Raw genomic sequence first — 18,849 nt, 5'->3', positions numbered from 1 at the left:
GCCTCCTGTGGGTATGAGGGTTAGGATTAAAAATAAATAATAAAATAAAAATATAGGACAAATCATAAATCACGAAAAGAGAGACACCACAACACTACATAAAGACAACAACATAGCATGGCAGCAACACATGAAAACACAGTATGGTAGCGACACAACATGACATCAGCACAACATGGCAGCAACACATGAAAACACAGTATGGTAGCGACACAACATGACATCAGCACAACATGGCAGCAACACATGAAAACACAGTATGGTAGCGACACAACATGACATCAGCACAACATGGCAGCAACACATGAAAACACAGTATGGTAGCGACACAACATGACATCAGCACAACATGGCAGCAACACATGAAAACACAGTATGGTAGCGACACAACATGACATCAGCACAACATGGCAGCAACACATGAAAACACAGTATGGTAGCGACACAACATGACATCAGCACAACATGGCAGCAACACATGAAAACACAGTATGGTAGCGACACAACATGACATCAGCACAACATGGCAGCAACACATGAAAACACAGTATGGTAGCGACACAACATGACATCAGCACAACATGGCAGCAACACAACATGGTAGAAACACAACATGGTAGAAACACAACATGGTAGAAACACAACATGGTAGAACACAACATGGTAGAAACACAACATGGCAGGAGCACAACATGGTAGCAACACAACATGGCAGGAGCACAACATGGTAGAAACACAACATGACATCAGCACAACATGGCAGCAACACATGAAAACACAGTATGGTAGCGACACAACATGACATCAGCACAACATGGCAGCAACACATGAAAACACAGTATGGTAGCGACACAACATGACATCAGCACAACATGGCAGCAACACAACATGGTAGTAACACAACATGGCAGCAGCACAACATGGTAGAAACACAACATGGCAGCAGCACAACATGGTAGAAACACAACATGGTAGAAACACAACATGGCAGCAACACAACATGGTAGCAACACAACATGGCAGCAACACAACATGGCAGGAGCACAACATGGTAGAAACACAACATGGCAGGACCACAACATGGTAGAAACACAACATGGCAGGACCACAACATGGTAGAAACACAACATGGTAGAAGCACAACATGGCAGCAACACAACATGGCAGCAGCACAACATGGCAGCAGCACAACATGGTAGCAACACAACATGGCAGAAACACAACATGGTAGAAACACAACATGGCAACAACAACATGGCAGCATAGCAGCACAAAACATGGTACAAACATTATTGGGCACAGACAAAAGCACAAAGGGCAAGAAGGTAGAGACAACAATACATCACACGAAGCAGACACAACTGTCAGTAAGAGTGTCCATGATTGAGTCTTTGAATGAAGAGATGGAGATAACACGGTCCAGTTTGAAGGACAGAACTACATCAAATGACAATACAGAACATATAGAAAGGCACAGAACTACATAAATTCGTTTTTTTTTAGGACAATCATTAATAGACAGGTACAAATCTACATATATTTAAAATAAGAATAGACAATTTTCATATTCTTATGCCTTAGCAATCCATGCAATGTGTACTCTTAATAACATCTACATCTGCAGGTTCTGATGCTAATCTCTCACAACCAGTTGTTCTGTTTACACTGGTGAGAATCTCACAACATTAGGAACTACCCGTGTCCTTGGTTCTCCCGTTTGACGTCAATACTGTTCATAATAATAGTAATGTGATTCATAGACGCTATTGAATGTAGCAAGTGTAACAAAAATGACAATGGAAATGCAACAATTCCTCCACGCTAAGGCTTCAAGCACAGTTTTCACCCTAGCACCCGTGCCATGCAGGTAGAGTTTCCTCCCCGCTAAGGCTTCAATTTAATCCTTCACCTCAGCAACCGTGTTGAAGTTTTCTCCCGTTCAAGTTTTAATGTAAATCCTTCACTGTAACTACATAAGTGGACTTTTTTTAAATTCAAGTTTCAACTTTATTGTCTCAGGTTTTGCAGCAAAGGAGCATCAAAAAAACAACAACATTGAACATATTTAAAATCCACATGGCTCACAATGAGACACAGTTACAGTAAATACAAGGATCTAGCTAATACACCCAAGTCATAGGGCTGACAGACATCAATACTACTAGATACAGTACACCTACCAGTGATTGACATTAGCAGCAGCACTAAAGTACAGCAAGCTATAGTTGCCTAATAATTCAGGTGCTCTGTGTATTCTTACATCATCTCGTAAACAACATATCATAAATGTGCAGACAAAAAAACAAAGAAACATAATCAACGTCATGATCGTCAACAACAACATATTACCATCATCATCATCATCATCATCATCATCATCATCCTCAACATCACCCCTAGCCTACCTCCTTCTCTTCCCTGTATTTAAAAGGGCAATGGCCACAGGGGTGAAGGAGTGCGTGTGCCTGTTAGTCTTAACAGTGGGGAATCTAAACCGGGAGCCAGAAGGTAGGACCTGGAACTCATGGTGTAGGCCCCCCCCCGCCAAAAAAAGAAAAACTTAGTCGCTTCTCAACTTACTGTTGCGAGTTTTAGATAAGTAGAATACACAATGTGCAATTTCGACCCACAAGCAACTACGGCCCCTCATGATGAGGTGACCCCCACTATCAAAGTTGCCCATCCCTGGTATAGAGGGTGGGCACAATCAGACAGGATGGATTCTACCTTCCTTATCACTTGTCTGTTGTACAGGTCAGACAGGATGTATTTTACCTTCCTTACCACTTGTCTGTTGTACAGGTCAGACAGGATGGATTCTACTTTTCCTCACCACTTGTCTGTTGTACAGGTCAGACAGGATGGATTCTACTTTTCCTCACCACTTGTCTGTTGTACAGGTCAGACAGGATGGATTCTACTTTTCCTCACCACTTGTCTGTTGTACAGGTCAGACAGGATGGATTCTACTTTTCCTTACCACTTGTCTGTTGTACAGGTCAGACAGGATGGATTCTACTTTTCCTCACCACTTGTCTGTTGTACAGGTCAGACAGACTACTCTGCTGGACTCCCGTGATCTTTACTGACGACGTTCACTGTTCTAGCTAGTACATTTTTAGCTTCGACACCAAGGTTGCCATACCAACAAATCAAAGAGACTGTTAAGACAGACTCTATGTACGACATGTAAAACAGAGTCATCAAGGTCCTGTCTACCTGGAATTTTGCCAGTTTTGTGAGACAAGAAAAAAAGGGCGTTGCTGGTAACTTCTTACACAATATGCCAGTGTTACACTCAAAGTTCAATTTATTATCAGTCGTTGTGCCAAGATACGTGCGAGTTGTCGACAGTGTCTACCACCTGGACCTTAATGATAGTGGTGATTTTTTTTTTAGATTAGATTAGATGAGTTTAGTAGTCACATGCACAGGGTCATAGATGAAATTGCAGGTTACAGTGATATTCTTATGCTCCGAGCTCCAACAGCGCAGTTAATTAGATAATAATACAAAATAATAATATATACACATTTACAACTGTAGCCATGATAAATGTCCATTGTGGGGGGGTGGGGCAGGGTAAGTATCCGTGTGGGGGGGGCACCCAATGGCGCGTTCGGCTGAGCGTACCACCCTCTGTACAGCCTTGCAGTCCTCGGCGGTGGATTTGCCGTACCAGGCCCGTGATGCAGCCCGACAGTATGCTCTTAATGGTGCTCCTGTAAAACACTGTGAGGGCAGTCGGGGACAGGACAAATTTCTTCAGCTTCCTGAGGTTGAAGAATCGCTGCTGTGCCTTCTTCACCACGGTGTCTGTATGGTTTGACCATTTCAGCTCATCAGAGATATGTACGCGCGGAATGACGTTTTGAAACCAACTCCACAGCGGCCCCGTTGATGAGTATAGGTGCGTGCCCAACTTGTTTTTTTCTGAAGTCCACAATCATCTTCTTTGTTTTGCTGACGTTGAGGGCGAGGTTGTTCACCTGCCTACCTCCTCACTGTAGGCCGTCTTGTTATTGTTGGTAATCAGGCCCACTACTGTCGTGTCACCGATGAACTTGATGATTGCGTTGGAACTGTATGAGGCCACGCAGTCGTGGGTATACAGGGAGTACAGGAGGGAAACTGGTTCCACCATTGGGGTGCTTGGTCTTGGCTAAGTGGGAGCTGTCCTCCCATAGGGGTGGGAGGGCCAAGAGACCAGAGGTGGCAGAACGGAGTACTCGGGTTGGGGTGTATGGTTTGAGCAGAGCCTGAAGGTAGAGAAGGGCAGTTCCTCTTGCCTCTCTGTAGGCAAGTACCATGGTTTTGCAGTAGATGTGAGCTTCGACTGGAAGCCAGTGGAGTGTGTGGAGGAGAATTTGGGATGGTTGAACATTCTGGATAAGTTGCAGGGGTTTAATGGCACAAGCAGGGAGCCCAGCCGAGTCCAGCAGAGAGTAGCAGTAGTGCCTGGATTAGGATCTGCGCCGCTTCCTGTGTGAGGTAGGGTCATCCTCTACGGATGTTGTAGAAAATGAACCTGCAGGAGTGAGTCACTGCTTTGATGTTTGCGAGAACAACAGGGTGTTATCCAGGGTCCCGCCAAGGTCCTTTGCATTCTGGGAGAGGTACACTGTGAAGTTGTCAACCATGGAGAGTCTTGGAGCAGGCAGGCCTTCCAGGGAGGAAGAGCAGCTTTGTCTTGTCGAAATTTAGTTTGCGGTGGCCCGACAGCCAAGCTGAGATATCTGCCAGGCACGCAGCGATGCGTGTCGCCACCTGGGTGTCAGAAGGGGGGAAGGAGAAAAGTAGTTGAGTGTCATCTGCATAGCAATGATAGGAGAGACCATGTGAGGATATGAATGAGCCAAGTGACTTGGTGTATAGGAGAGGGCCTAGAATGGAGCCCCGGGGGACACCAGTAGTGAGAGATATGTGGTGCAGACACAGATCCTCTCCACGTCACCTGGTGTGCAGAGCCTGAGATGTCTAGCCCTGAGAGTGTGGAGAGGAGGATCTGATGGTTAATGGGGTCAAAGGCTAGATCTAGGATGAGGACAGAGGAGAGAGAGTCAGCTTTGGCAGTGTGGAGAGCCTCCGTGACACAGAGAAGAGAAGTCTCGGGTTGAGTGTCCCATCTTGAAGCCTGACTGGTTAAGGTCAAGAAGATTGTTCTAAGAGAGATAGCAAGAGACAGCACGTTCAAGTGTTTTGGAAAGAAAAGAAAGAAGGGATACCGGCCTGTCGTCAGAGGGGTTGAGTGCTGGTTCTTTGATGGGGGCGGGGCGACTCGGGCCCAGTGGATTCAATAGGAGCAGCCTTCTTTTCAAAGTGGTTGACAAAGTCGTCCTCAGAGAGGGAGGAGGTGGAGGATTAAGGAGGGAGATTAGAAGGTGGAGGCAGAAGCTTGAAATTTTAAGTGAAAAAAAGTGGGCTTTAGCAGCGGATACAGAGGAAGAGAAGGTAGAGAGGAGGGAGTGAAAGGATGATAAGTCCTCTGGAAATGTAGTTGTCCTCCATTTTCGCTCAGCTGCCCACAGCCCTGTTCTGTAAGCTCACAATGAGTCACTCAGCCACGTGGTAGGAGGGGAGGGCCGAGCCGGCCAGAAGGTAAGGCGACATTAGGAATCATAGAATGCGTAAAGGGAGGATAGTAGTGTCGAAAAGGCAGAATCAGGGCACAGGAGGGAGAAGGATTTAGCAAAGGGAGAGATAGAATAGAAGAGAAGAGAGAGCAAATATTGCAATGACGAATGACCATCTGGGTAGGGGCTGAGTGGCTAGGGTTGGAGGAAAGGGAGACAGAAAAGGAAACAACGTAGTGATCAGAGACCTGGAGCGGGTTTGCCGTGAGATTAGTAGTCGAACAATCTCTAGGAAAGATGAGGTCAAGCGTATTGCCTGCCTTTTGAGTGAAAGGGGACTGGGAAAGGGTAAGGTCAAAAGAGGCAAGGAGGGGAAAGAAAGAGTTGGAAAGAAATTAATCGAAGGCAGATGACGGGAGGTTGAAGTCGCCCAGTACGAAGAGCGGTGTGCCATCGTCAGGAAATTAGCTTATGAAGGTGTCAAGCTTATTGAGGAACTCTCTAATGGCACCTGGTGGGCGATAGATGACAACAATGTTAATGTGACAGCATGGATTTCATATGAGGAGATGGACAGGTGAGTTACGAAGAAAAGAGAAATGAGCAGCCTTGTGCTAGCCCACCGCGACGACCAGATGCTCTCGGAGAGAAAATGCAGTCAGATGAAAAGAGAGAGCAGCTGGAGGATTAGTGTTCTCTGATCCATGTCTCCATTAGGGCCAAAAAGTCTAGGGACTGAACTCGGGATACTTGACTGCAGATCGGCAAATTCCAAACACTGCCGGAGACCAGGAATTCCACATGGGTTGTGCACACAAGGTACACTACATTAGAAGGGTTGCATCCAATGGGTGGGGAGCATCTGTAAAGCCTACTAGGTGAGGAGCGAACTGGGATAGAAAACACACATTTAGTTGCCAAAGCTACAAAAGAGCAAAATGAGATAATCTGAAAATAACTAGCTAAAATACTCAAGTGAGTAGCCATGAAGCCATGAAGTGCTTTGAAAGGCTGGTTATGGGTCACATCAACCCCATCATACCGAAAACTCTAGACCCACTCCAATTCGCATACCACCCCAACAGATCCACAGATGACGCAATCTCAATCGCACTCCACACTGCCCTTTCCCACCTGGACAAAAGGAACACCTATGTGAGAATGCTGTTCATTGACTACAGCTCAGCGTTCAACACCATAGTGCCCACGAAGCTCATCACTAAGCTAAGGAGCCTGGGACTAAACACCTCCCTCTGCAACTGGATCCTGGACTTCCTGACGGGCCGCCCCCAGGTGGTAAGGGTAGTTAACAACACATGGGTCCCTCAGGGGTGTGTGCTCAGTCCCCTCCTGTACTCCCTGTTATGTTTTTTATTTAACTAGGCAAGTCAGTTAAGAACAAATTCTTATTTACAATGATGGCCTACACAGGCAAAACACAGACGATGCTGGGCCAATTGTGCACCACCCTATGGGACTCCCAATCACGACCGATTGTGATACAGCCTGGAGTCGAACCAGGGTGTCTGTAGTGACACCTCTAGTACTGAGATTAAGTGTCTTAGACCGCTGTGCCACTCGAGAGATATCAGGAGTCCTGTAGCTATAGTTTGAAGCACATTGAGATGGAGCCTGATAAGATGCTTATATACTCACAACCTTGTCTGGGATAACTATATCTTCACAATAGGAAACCCAGGAGCTAACAACATCAGTGACATCATCAATATGAGACCCAGGAGCTAACAACATCAGTGACATCATCAATATGAGCGCATTACTCTCTAAATTGACTGTTCAAATCAGTACAGTCAATACACCCCTGTAGGGTCAGAGAGGAAGAGTCTGTCCAGTTCTTAATCCGCTTCATAACTACTTTACCCCGCCGCAGGGCTGTGAGATACACAGGTATAAGATGGGTCAGCTGTAGCCGGTAGTGGGAGGGATTTATACGCTCCCTTTAACAGAACCATAATACAGGTTCAGGATCTTGTTATGTCTGGAATGGCATAAGGTATAGTGCGTGGACTACAGTTCCCTTGATATGGAGTTTCCTCCGGTTCTGTTATGGAGTTATTGTTTTGTACTGATGGAAGTGTTTGGCAACGTAAAGTCCCCAAGGATGATATAATTTCTGCGTCTCCTGGAGTATTAACTGTGTGGCATTATGCTTATTTGCCTTCGAGTGGATGTAAACACAGTGACAAATACTTGAGGAAATTTCCAAGGTAGATAGTGGGGGCACAATGACACAGATAGCAGTTCAACATCATATGTGCAAAGTCTTTCCCTAACCGGTACAGTTTTACACCAGTACTCATTCACATAGACACATACTCCACCAGTAACCTAGGCATCTCAGTCGAAGCGTATAGGTGCCTCAAAACCGTCAATCATAAGCTCAGCATCCAAGTCCCTACTCTTAAACCATGTCTCCTGGAGAGCCAAAAATACAGCCATCTCTGAATTCATGTTGGAAATGAACATGGGCTTGCACTTTATCAGTTTTTGTTACGAAGAGACTGGGAATGATAGAGGGCAGGAAAATGCTGAAGCATCTTCCCAGACTCCACCCCTCTTTAAATCTTACTAGGCAAGTCAGTTAAGAGCAAATTTTTATTTACAATGACAGCCTATCGGGGAACAGTGGGTAAACCACCTTATTCAGGGGTAGAACAACAGATTTGTACCTTGTCAGCTCAAGGATTCAATCCAGCAACCTTTCAGTTAGAGGCCCAACACTCTAACCAGTAGGCTACCTCTTCCTATACTTTCTCATTTTACAGTGTAGCCCGCTCATATCATCCTTTAAAATTCAATATCATCAAGCACATCGAGGTAGATTAGATCTGAGGGAGGATTGGCATTTGGGAGATTATTCCATTGGGGAAGAAACTCCCTACTGTACTGGATCCATGTTGATTGTGTATGGGGATGATCTTGAAAACGGTGTGCCTGGTGAAACACCATCCACAATAACAACAAGGCTGCTAACTCCATGTTCCTGAAAACAAGGGGGACGAGTTCAACACTGCCCTTTCTGCTAGATCATTGCATTCAGTGATCTCAAATACAAAATAACAAACACACACAGATGGAGAAACACCTTGCTGCTGGTCACTGCAAGGGCATGCGAACGGGCCCAGTGTTAGATTTTAGGCCAAACATACATAAATTGGACAGAGTCATCATTATCATCAGATGGGCTTCACTTACATCCTTTGTCCTGTCTACTGTATAGAAATGAACTAAACCAAACATTTGCTGTGTTACGGTATACCATCCATAAAGAGTTAGCTAGTGTAACGGTTTACAGTCTATTCCCTGTAAAGGGTTAGCTAAGGTATAGTGTAACGGTTTAGCTAAGGTATAGTGTAACGGGTTAGCTAAGGTATAGTGTAACGGTTTAGCTAAGGTATAGTGTAAAGGGTTAGCTAAGGTATAGTGTAAAGGGTTAGCTAAGGTATAGTGTAACGGTTTAGCTAAGGTATAGTGTAACGGTTTAGCTAAGGTATAGTGTAACGGTTTAGCTAAGGTATAGTGTAACAGTTTACAGTCTACCATCCATAGCTAAGAAATAGTGTAATGGTTTACAGTCTACTGCCCGTAAAGGATTAGCTGAGGTATAGTGTAATGGTTTATAGTACACCATCCATAAAGGGGTGGCAGCGTAGCCTAGTGGTTAGAGCATTGGCCTAGTAACCGAAAGGTTGCAAGATCAAATCCCCGAGCTGACAAGGTACAAGTCTGTCGTTCTGCCCCTGAACAAGGCAGTTAACCCACTGTTTCTAGGCCGTCATTGAAAATAAGAATTTGTTCTAAACTGACTTGCCTAGTTAAATAAAGAGTTAACTAAGGTATAGTGTAACAGTTTGCAATCTACCATCCCTAAAGAGTTAGCTAGTGTAACATTTCAGTCTACTGCCTGTAAAGGATTAGCTAAGGTATAGTGTAACAGTTTAAACCTGTTGGGGCTCGGGGGCAGTATTGAGAAATTTTGAAAAGAAATATGTGCCCATTTTTAACTGCCTCCTACACCAACTCAGAAGCTAGGATATGCATATTATTAACACATTCGGATAGAAAACACTCTGAATTTTCTAAAACAGTTTGAATGGTGTCTGTAAGTATAACAAAACTCATATTGCAGGCAAAAACCTGTGAAAAATAGATTTAAAAAAATGTGAATTTTGTGACTGTACTATTTAGTGTCATTGTTTTATAGATACCATAGTGAGAAAGGATTCATTTCGCAACACCTACGGCTTCCACTAGATGTCAACGATCTTTATAAAGTTGTTTGAAGCGTCTATGATAAACAGAGAGCAAATTAGAATGCAAGGAAGTTGACATGTCATCACTTCATTTTTTTGCGCCTGCGCATAAATCTGAGAAGCGTGAGTTTGTCATTAATTGTTTATCAAGACATAGGATAGGTTGTGTGAAAATATTACTGATGTTTAACGTTAAAAATGGACCAAAAGATTAATGCTAAACAAGGTTTGACATGTTTGAACGAACGTAAATAGATTATTTACTAGGTTTTTTTAGCTTTTCGGCGTGATTTTACAACCCCCCCCACCACGTTTTGTGGGAGCATAATGAACGCTAACTACTTGGTGTTATTTGGACATAAATTATGAACTTTGTCAAAAGAAACCACATTTGTTCCGGACCTGGGATTCCTGGCAGTGCCTTCTGATGGAGATAATCAAAGGTAAGGGGATATTTACAATGTTATTATCGATATTAGATGATGCTAACTGTATAGCATAGCTTATTGTTCTTAGCATAGCACCCCGTTTATTGCAAAATGTGATTTCCCAGTAAAGTTATTTTGAGATCTGGCCATTCGGTAGCAATTACGAGATGATAATATATTATTCTTTGAATGACAATATTATAATTTACCAATGTTTTCGAATAGTAATTTTGTTATGTTCACCGGAAGCATTTCAGAGAAGAAAAAAATCTGAATTTCACGCTACTGTAAAATGCTGTTTTTGGATATAAATATGAACTTGATGGAACAAAAAATGCATGTATTGTATAACATAATGTCCTAGGAGTGTCATCTGATGGAGATTGACAAAGGTTAGTGCATAATTCTAGCTGGTTTCTGCTTTTGGTGACGCCTGACCTTGAATTGAAAATGGATGTTTGTACTTTTGTGGCTATGTACTGTCCTAACATAATCTAACTTTATGCTTTTGCCGTAAAGCCTCTTTGAAAATCGAACAATGTGATTAGATTAAGGAGATGTTTATCTTTTAAATTGTGTAAAATAGTTGATTGTTTGAGAAATTGAAATTATTAGATTTTTGATGTTTTGAATTTCCAGCCTTGTTAGCAATCCCGACTCGGGGTTCATTGCTAACCTGTAACCCCAACAGGTTAAAGTCTACTTTAGCTATGGTGAAGTTTAATGGTTTAGCTAAGGTATAGGCATTGCCTTTGGACTTATTCAAAACATGAAAAAAGTCCCCTTGATATGGAATTTCCTCCGGTTCTCTTATGGAGTTGTTTTGCATTTCCATGTTTATTTCCCACACCACACTCTCCAGCAGCATCCACCAGTCACACACAAACATACACTTCAAGAAAAGTTTGCTCTACTGACTAGCGTAAGTTGACCAGACTACCATATCATATGGAGCAGTATGTCCTCACTCTACTTACGAATGCTTTCTCTGAGCAGGCCCCTGATATCCTGTTGCCAAGGGCACATCTTATCTTGAACTTTAACCCAAACACCTGATGTGAGGGAGGGAGGGAGATGCTACAGCTATTTAGGTCAGAGGCATTGTGCTGTGATGTGCTGTTTTATTAGCTTTTTGAAGCTAATGTTGCTGCTTGCTTGAGTGATTTGAGATGGGAGGGAGTTCCATGCTATCATGGCTCTATATACAGTATTACTGTGCATTGACATTGTTTTTCTTACATAATTAGGTATATTTGTTGGACATTTCATGCCTGAGTTTGCACACTTTGTCAATAAAGTCATTGTTGAAATAATTGGCCCCATCAAAGGGTTTGGTGATGAATGAGTCATCTGATTCAATAAATGATGGTGTTGAATTAGTCTATATGCCCATAATTTCATTTGAAATTCTCCAAAGCTTTTTTCTGTCATATTTTATATCATTTATCTTAGTTTCATAATACAGCGTTTCTTCTTCTTTTTGTTCAGTTTAGCCACATAATTTCTCGGTTTGCCAATCAGATGTGCAGACAGATTTATTAGCCACTCCTTTTGCGTCATCTCTCTCAACCACACAGTTTTTCAGTTCCTCATCAATCCACGGCACCTTGGCAGATCTAACAGTTCGTTTCTTAATAGGGTCATGTCTATCAATAACTGGAAGGAGAAATTTCATAAATATTTGTAGATCTTTAGTTGTTGTGGAGCTTTTGTCCCGAACTCATTACGGTGTTTTAGGTGCCAAGCTTATTATCATGTCGCAGCTGTGTGTAGGAGGGAAATTCCTAGATGTGAGAAGTGTGCATTAGGGCATGAGACAAAGAAATGTGTAGTGTTGGTGGAAATAAATGTTGTGTGTTAACTGTAGGGCACCTTAGTGGCACCTAGTGGCACCTGTAGTGGCACCTTCATTGGGGAGAACAGGCTCGTGGTAATGGCTGGAGCAGAATCAGTGGAATGGTATCAAATACATGGAAACCATGTGTTTGATGCCATTCCATTTGCTCCGTTCAAAACATTATTATGAGCCGTCCTCACCTCAGCAGTGTCCACTGTTGTAGGCACTGTTGTAGGGGTACCCATGGTGCTGGAGTTCAGAAGTGTTGGTTATGAACTATACCGCAGAAATGAAACGTGAATCACAGAAAATAGATGTGGTGGCAGCTGCATAGAAGGACTTGGGTCTATGGGATTTTACTGCATTAGAGTTACAAGGTGTGTTCAACAATAGTGTTCCGTTCTCCCAGTCTTCCAGCTTGGAGTAGAATCAGATAGGACCAAGTAGTGGAATAGTGGTGAGGTTTTAATGGGTGTAGGGTTAGTTGGTATAGTGGTGAAGTTTTAATGGGTGTAGGGTTAGTTGGTATAGTGGTGAGGTTTTAATGGGTGTAGGGTTAGTTGGTATAGTGGTGAAGTTTTAATGGGTGTAGGGTTAGTTGGTATAGTGGTGAGGTTTTAATGGGTGTAGAGTTAGTTGGTATAGTGGTGAAGTTTTAATGGGTGTAGGGTTAGTTGGTATAGTGGTGAGGTTTTAATGGGTGTAGGGTTAGTTGTTAAAGTGGTGAGGTTTTAATGGGTGTAGGGTTAGTTGGTATAGTGTTGAGGTTTTAATGGGTGTAGGGTTAGTTGGTATAGTGGTGAAGTTTTAATGGGTGTAGGGTTAGTTGGTATAGTGGTGAGGTTTTAATGGGTGTAGGGTTAGTTGGTATAGTGGTGAGGTTTTAATGGGTGTAGGGTTAGTTGGTATAGTGGTGAGGTTTTAATGGGTGTAGGGTTAGTTGGTATAGTGGTGAAGTTTTAATGGGTGTAGGGTTAGTCAGTAGGGACATTTGTCTTCCCTTTTCCCTTTTTGTGTCACAAAGTGCAATGAATTCACACTCCAGAACAGTAGGTGGCGGTGTACGCATCCCTTCAGTTGGTTGCGATCCAACAATACATATTTGAAGAAGAAGAAGAAAGTTGTGCTGACAGACTGTTCACATGCTGTTTCCTAACCCAAGTGTTGGAACTGTTACTGGGAATAAGATTGGGTGCCAAATCAGTGTGGGCTAGTTACTTTACCGTGTAATGTGACTGTGTAAGATTGGTTTGTTAGCTACGCTTTTACACAGCTGTTTGCCAGCTTCCTGCTAATTCCAGCATTGTTTGTTTGTGTGTGTCCGTGCATGCTATCTCGTTTTAGTATGGTTATCATTGCTACAAGTGTGTTCGTTGAGCGCAACAACCCTACTTACTAGTGTGTTATTAGCAATGTTTGTATTACTTGCGTGATACCGCTGCAATATGTATAGCCCATATGTTACTGCTATAGTAGCTTGATCCACTATACAAATTCTTGAAGATCCCAGAATGTTCTAGTCCTTTCTGTGCACTGGCGCAGGCTCTGTAGCCCTGTGATAAAGATCTCAGTCAGGCCATAGATTGACCCTTAAAGCTCCACGGTCTTAGATTTCTCTCTCTTTGGCCATGAATATTCTTACTGATGTCTAGGACATTTCTTATTTGATTTAACTAGGAAAGTCAGTTAAGTACAAATTTGTATTTACAATGACAGCCTACCCTGGCCAAACACTAACCCGGATGACGCTGGGCCAATTGCGCACCGCCCTATGGGACTCCCAATCACGGCCAGTTGTGATACAGCCTGGAAAACGAACCAGGGTCTGTAGTGACGCCTCTAGCACTGAGATGCAGTGCCTCAGACCGCCGCGCCACTCGGGAGCCCTCACCTGATTATCTTTAATCTTCAGACAAGTCTATGAAAACAAACACTATTCAGATCCTTTGTAAGTTGGTATTGCTGTGAATAACTACTGAACCGGCAAAACACAAAAGCAGAACATTAACAGGTTACGATGCAGGATGCAAAGAATAGGTTTAATTCAAAAGTACGGTGGTGTGTGAATTATCATGAGTACAACATAGACTAGTCTTATTTTACTGACTTTGACATACGTGAAAATTGATACTTAAAATGTACAACTGGTTTGGCATGTACAGTATGCGTTTAAATGTATGCCATTAAATAATTTCCTTAAAAATAATGTCTTCTTCAATGAAAAGGCTTTCTAAATATTTTATTGCGTCACAACATCCATCCAAGACGAAATCCAAGACGAGATGTGAAAATAAAATGGGACGGGACAAACATGGGGAGGCAATGGCACTGTTTGGTCAACTCTGGATTAGAGCTTTTAATAAAGCATCCATTTGTTGTCACATTATATCCCCGAGTGCCGCTTCAGTGGCCCATCTGAAGATCTATAAAGACACATACAAAACATTTAATTAAACACTTGACGTGTTATGTAGCTGCAGAAGCACAGTGTAAAGAATGGCCAGATGTCTTTACACGCATCCTGGATACAGATTGAAAAAGTGGCATATTTGGTCACTGATAAGCGGCTAAATTGGCCTAAATTCCTGTCTCCGATCCAATAAAACAAACAGACTTTAAAAATATATTTAACGAAAAGAAGATGCACCCGTCCCTCCCGCTTAATCGGGCTACTTTTGCAAATATTTGGTTGATTGAGATAAATCCTGTAAATCAAGATGAGTCGATGTGTTCTGAAAAGATGAGATGTTGAGTATTATAATACATATTTGACGTCCTAGAAGCAAAGACAACAGTTCGACCTTTATAGTCAAACATTTGTTTTAGTCTTGTTGCACCTACCCCAAATTTACTGTGAATATTCTTATGTTACTGAATGTATCCAGAGTCTTTTCGGATTTTGTTTTTGACAAATGCTGCAATAAGTAAAGTAAATGTAGAATGCACATCAAATCAACAGTGTGATGTTTTGAATTCAGTCTTGTATCTGGTGAACTGTTGTGTCCTCACCTTTGGTCTGATCATTTCCCCATATTCTCCTAAGTGTTCCCTTACAATTGCCACCATTTTTATACAAATGTTTCTCATATACCTTCTGCTAGAACTTTTCTATTTAACCCTATCAATATAGGCCAATTTCCACAAGTGTAAACAGATAATGGGATTCTTTCAGAGTCCTCATGACGTTGACATTGCTCAGAGCCATATCTCTGGAATCAGCAGCTGTATTTTTTTAACTAGGCAAGTCAGTTAAGAACAAATTCTTATTTTACAATGACGGCCTACCCCGGCCAAACCCAGACGACGCTGGGCCAGTTGTGTGCCACCCTATGGTACTCCCAATTACGGCCGGATGTGAGAGAGGGAGAGAGAGATGGAGAGAGATGGAGAAAGAGAGGGAGAGCTAGAAAAGGGCAACCAGTGAAGAACACCATTGTAAATACAACCTATATTTATGTTTATTTATTTTCCCTTTTGTACTTTAACTATTTGCACATCGTTACAACACTGTATACTTATATAATGACATTTGTAATATATTTATTATTTTGGAACTTCTGTGAGTGTAATGTTTACTGTTCATTTTTATTGTTAATTTCGCTTTTATATACACTGCTCAAAAAAATAAAGGGAACACTTAAACAACACAATGTAACTCCAAGTCAATCACACTTATGTGAAATCAAACTGTCCACTTAGGAAGCAACACTGATTGACAATAAATTTCACATGCTGTTGTGCAAATGGAATAGACAACAGGTGGAAATTATAGGCAATTAGCAAGACACCCCCAATAAAGGAGTGGTTCTGCACGTGGGGACCACAGACAACTTCTCAGTTCCTATGCTTCCTGGCTGATGTTTTGGTCACTTTTGAATGCTGGCGGTGCTTTCACTCTAGTGGTAGCATGAGACGGAGTCTACAACCCACACAAGTGGCTCAGGTAGTGCAGCTCATCCAGGATGGCACATCAATGCGAGCTGTGGCAAGAACGGTTTGCTGTGTCTGTCAGCGTAGTGTCCAGAGCATGGAGGCGCTACCAGGAGACAGGCCAGTACATGAGGAGACGTGGAGGAGGCCGTAGGAGGGCAACAACCCAGCAACAGGACAGCTACCTCCGCCTTTATGTAGGAGTAGGAGAAGCACTGCCAGACCCCTGCAAAATGACCTCCAGCAGGCCACAAATGTGCATGTGTCTGCTCAAACGGTCAGAAACAGACTCCATGAGGGTGGTATGAGGGCCCAACGTCCACAGGTGGGGGTTGTGCTTACAGCGAAACACTGTGCAGGACGTTTGGCATTTGCCAGAGAACACCAAGATTGGCAAATTCGCCACTGGCGTCCTGTGCTCTTCACAGATGAAAGCAGGTTCACACTGAGCATGTGACAGACGTGACAGAGTCTGGAGACGCCGTGGAGAACGTTCTGCTGCCTGCAACATCCTCCAGCATGACCGGTTTGGCGGTGGGTCAGTCATGGTGTGGGGTGGCATTTCTTTGGGGGGCCGCACAGCCCTCCATGTGCTCGCCAGAGGTAGCCTGACTGCCATTAGGTACCGAGATGAGATCCTCAGACCCCTTGTGAGACCATATGCTGGTGCGGTTGGCCCTGGGTTCCTCCTAATGCAAGACAATGCTAGACCTCATGTGGCTGGAGTGTGTCAGCAGTTCCTGCAAGAGGAAGGCATTGATGCTATGGACTGGCCTGCCCGTTCCCCAGACCTGAATCCAATTGAGCACATCTGGGACATCATGTCTCGCTCCATCCACCAACGCCACGTTGCACCACAGACTGTCCAGGAGTTGGCGGATGCTTTAGTCCAGGTCTGGGAGGAGATCCCTCAGGAGACCATCCGCCACCTCATCAGGAGCATGCCCAGGCGTTGTAGGGAGGTCATACAGGCACGTGGAGGCCACACACACTACTGAGCCTCATTTTGACTTGTTTTAAGGACATTACATCAAAGTTGGATCAGCCTGTAGTGTGGTTTTCCACTTTAATTTTGAGTGTGACTCCAAATCCAGACCTCCATGGGTTGATAAATTGGATTTCCATTGATTATTTTTGTGTGATTTTTGTTGTCAGCACATTCAACTATGTAAAGAAAAAAGTATTTAATAAGATTATTTCTTTCATTCAGATCTAGGATGTGTTGTTTAAGTGTTCCCTTTATTTTTTTGAGCAGTATATTAATCTACTTCACTTGCTTTGGCAATGTTAACATATGTTTCCCATGCAAATAAAGCCCCTTGAATTGAATTGAGAGAGATGGAGAAAGTGAGGGAGAGAGGTGGAGAAAGAGGGAGAAAGACATGGAGAGAGGGAGAGAGAGAGATGGAAAAGAGATGGAGAAAGAGAGGAAGAGAGAGAGATGGAGAAAGAAAGAGTTAAACTTCTAGAAAAGGAAGAGAAAAGGGGTATGTCCAAGGGGGCCGGGGTGGATCTAATGGGTTCCTGGGGTGGGTCACCCCATCCCCCCAGAATTGCAGGGGCTTCAGCCATGAGTAGTGACTAAGACATGGACAGCATCCCTGAAGTCACATCATTGGCCATAGACCTGGAGAGCATCCCTGAGGGCACATCATTGGCCGTAGACCTGGACAGCATCCCTAAGGTCATGTCATTGGCCGTAAACCTGGCAGCTTGGATTAGTGAGTTCCAGGTGAAGCACAACACTGTGGACAAGTTACTGAAACTGCTGCAAAGCCATGGCTATCCACTCTCTTGAAAACGGAGAGTATCTCCACTACCTGCTGAAGAAGTTAGTCGAAACCCTGGATCGTTACCCAGTTCAACAGGTGACTGACCTCGATACTCTGGAGCTGTCCTTTAATGTTGACGGACTGCCTCTTTTTGAGAGCTTTTGGAAAATCCATATGGCCTGTACTCTGTGCGGTCATGTTGACCATTTTTCCAACAGGCACTGGCCTGTTTACTGAAGAGGTCGATTGAGTCTGTGTTGCTGGAGGTGAACACAAATGGAGCACGGTCCCTGCCAATCACAAAACAAACACAGTTACATATGATCAGTAATCTAATGCTAAGACTCACCAACTCCTGTTCTGGAGAGTTGCCCTGTATAGAGGCTTCTAATGCCTAAAGTGATTAACTTCAGGTTTACTCAATACATGATCAGACATCACCATTAATACAATGGCAATATTCATGTCATCCATCAACAATGTTACCATTTCCCAGTCTATCTATTCTATATAGACGACACTACACTTCCGTGCATATTCAATGCAAATTGTCACTGCGAACGCGCATATTAACTAGCTAGCTGTATCAGGTCCAGCGTAGCGCCATTTGTCAGTTACTAGCTGCACCTCTTCAACGTCTTCACCTCAGCTTCGGACTGCCTTTTTAGTCATTTACAACCAGCTTTAGTTTTTCTAATTTAGCATAGTCAATTAGCATAGTTTGTTTTTGTTAAGTAAGTAGTTGTTAGTGTTGTTAGGTTATGGTTCGGTTAAGTTAGCTAATGTTAGCTGTTAGCTAGCTACCTGATGTTAGTCTGTTTAGTTTTTTGTCAAGTGTATATATATTAGGATTTGTAGTATATATATATATATATATTGTGTTTAACATAGTAGCTATAAGAGTTATCTAGCTAGTTTTAAGCTGATTTAAGCTAGTTTAATTTAATTGTGTATGATACGCTAACTTAACGTTAGCTTACGTCATACTTGTGTAGGCTATTGTTAGGCTAACGTTAGTTAACTTACTTAAGTAGA

This window comes from Salmo salar, chromosome 23 (genome assembly GCF_965601325.2).
Source record: "Salmo salar chromosome 23, fSalSal1, whole genome shotgun sequence".
NCBI lineage: Eukaryota > Metazoa > Chordata > Actinopteri > Salmoniformes > Salmonidae > Salmo > Salmo salar.
This window is presented reverse-complemented; position numbering follows the sequence as displayed.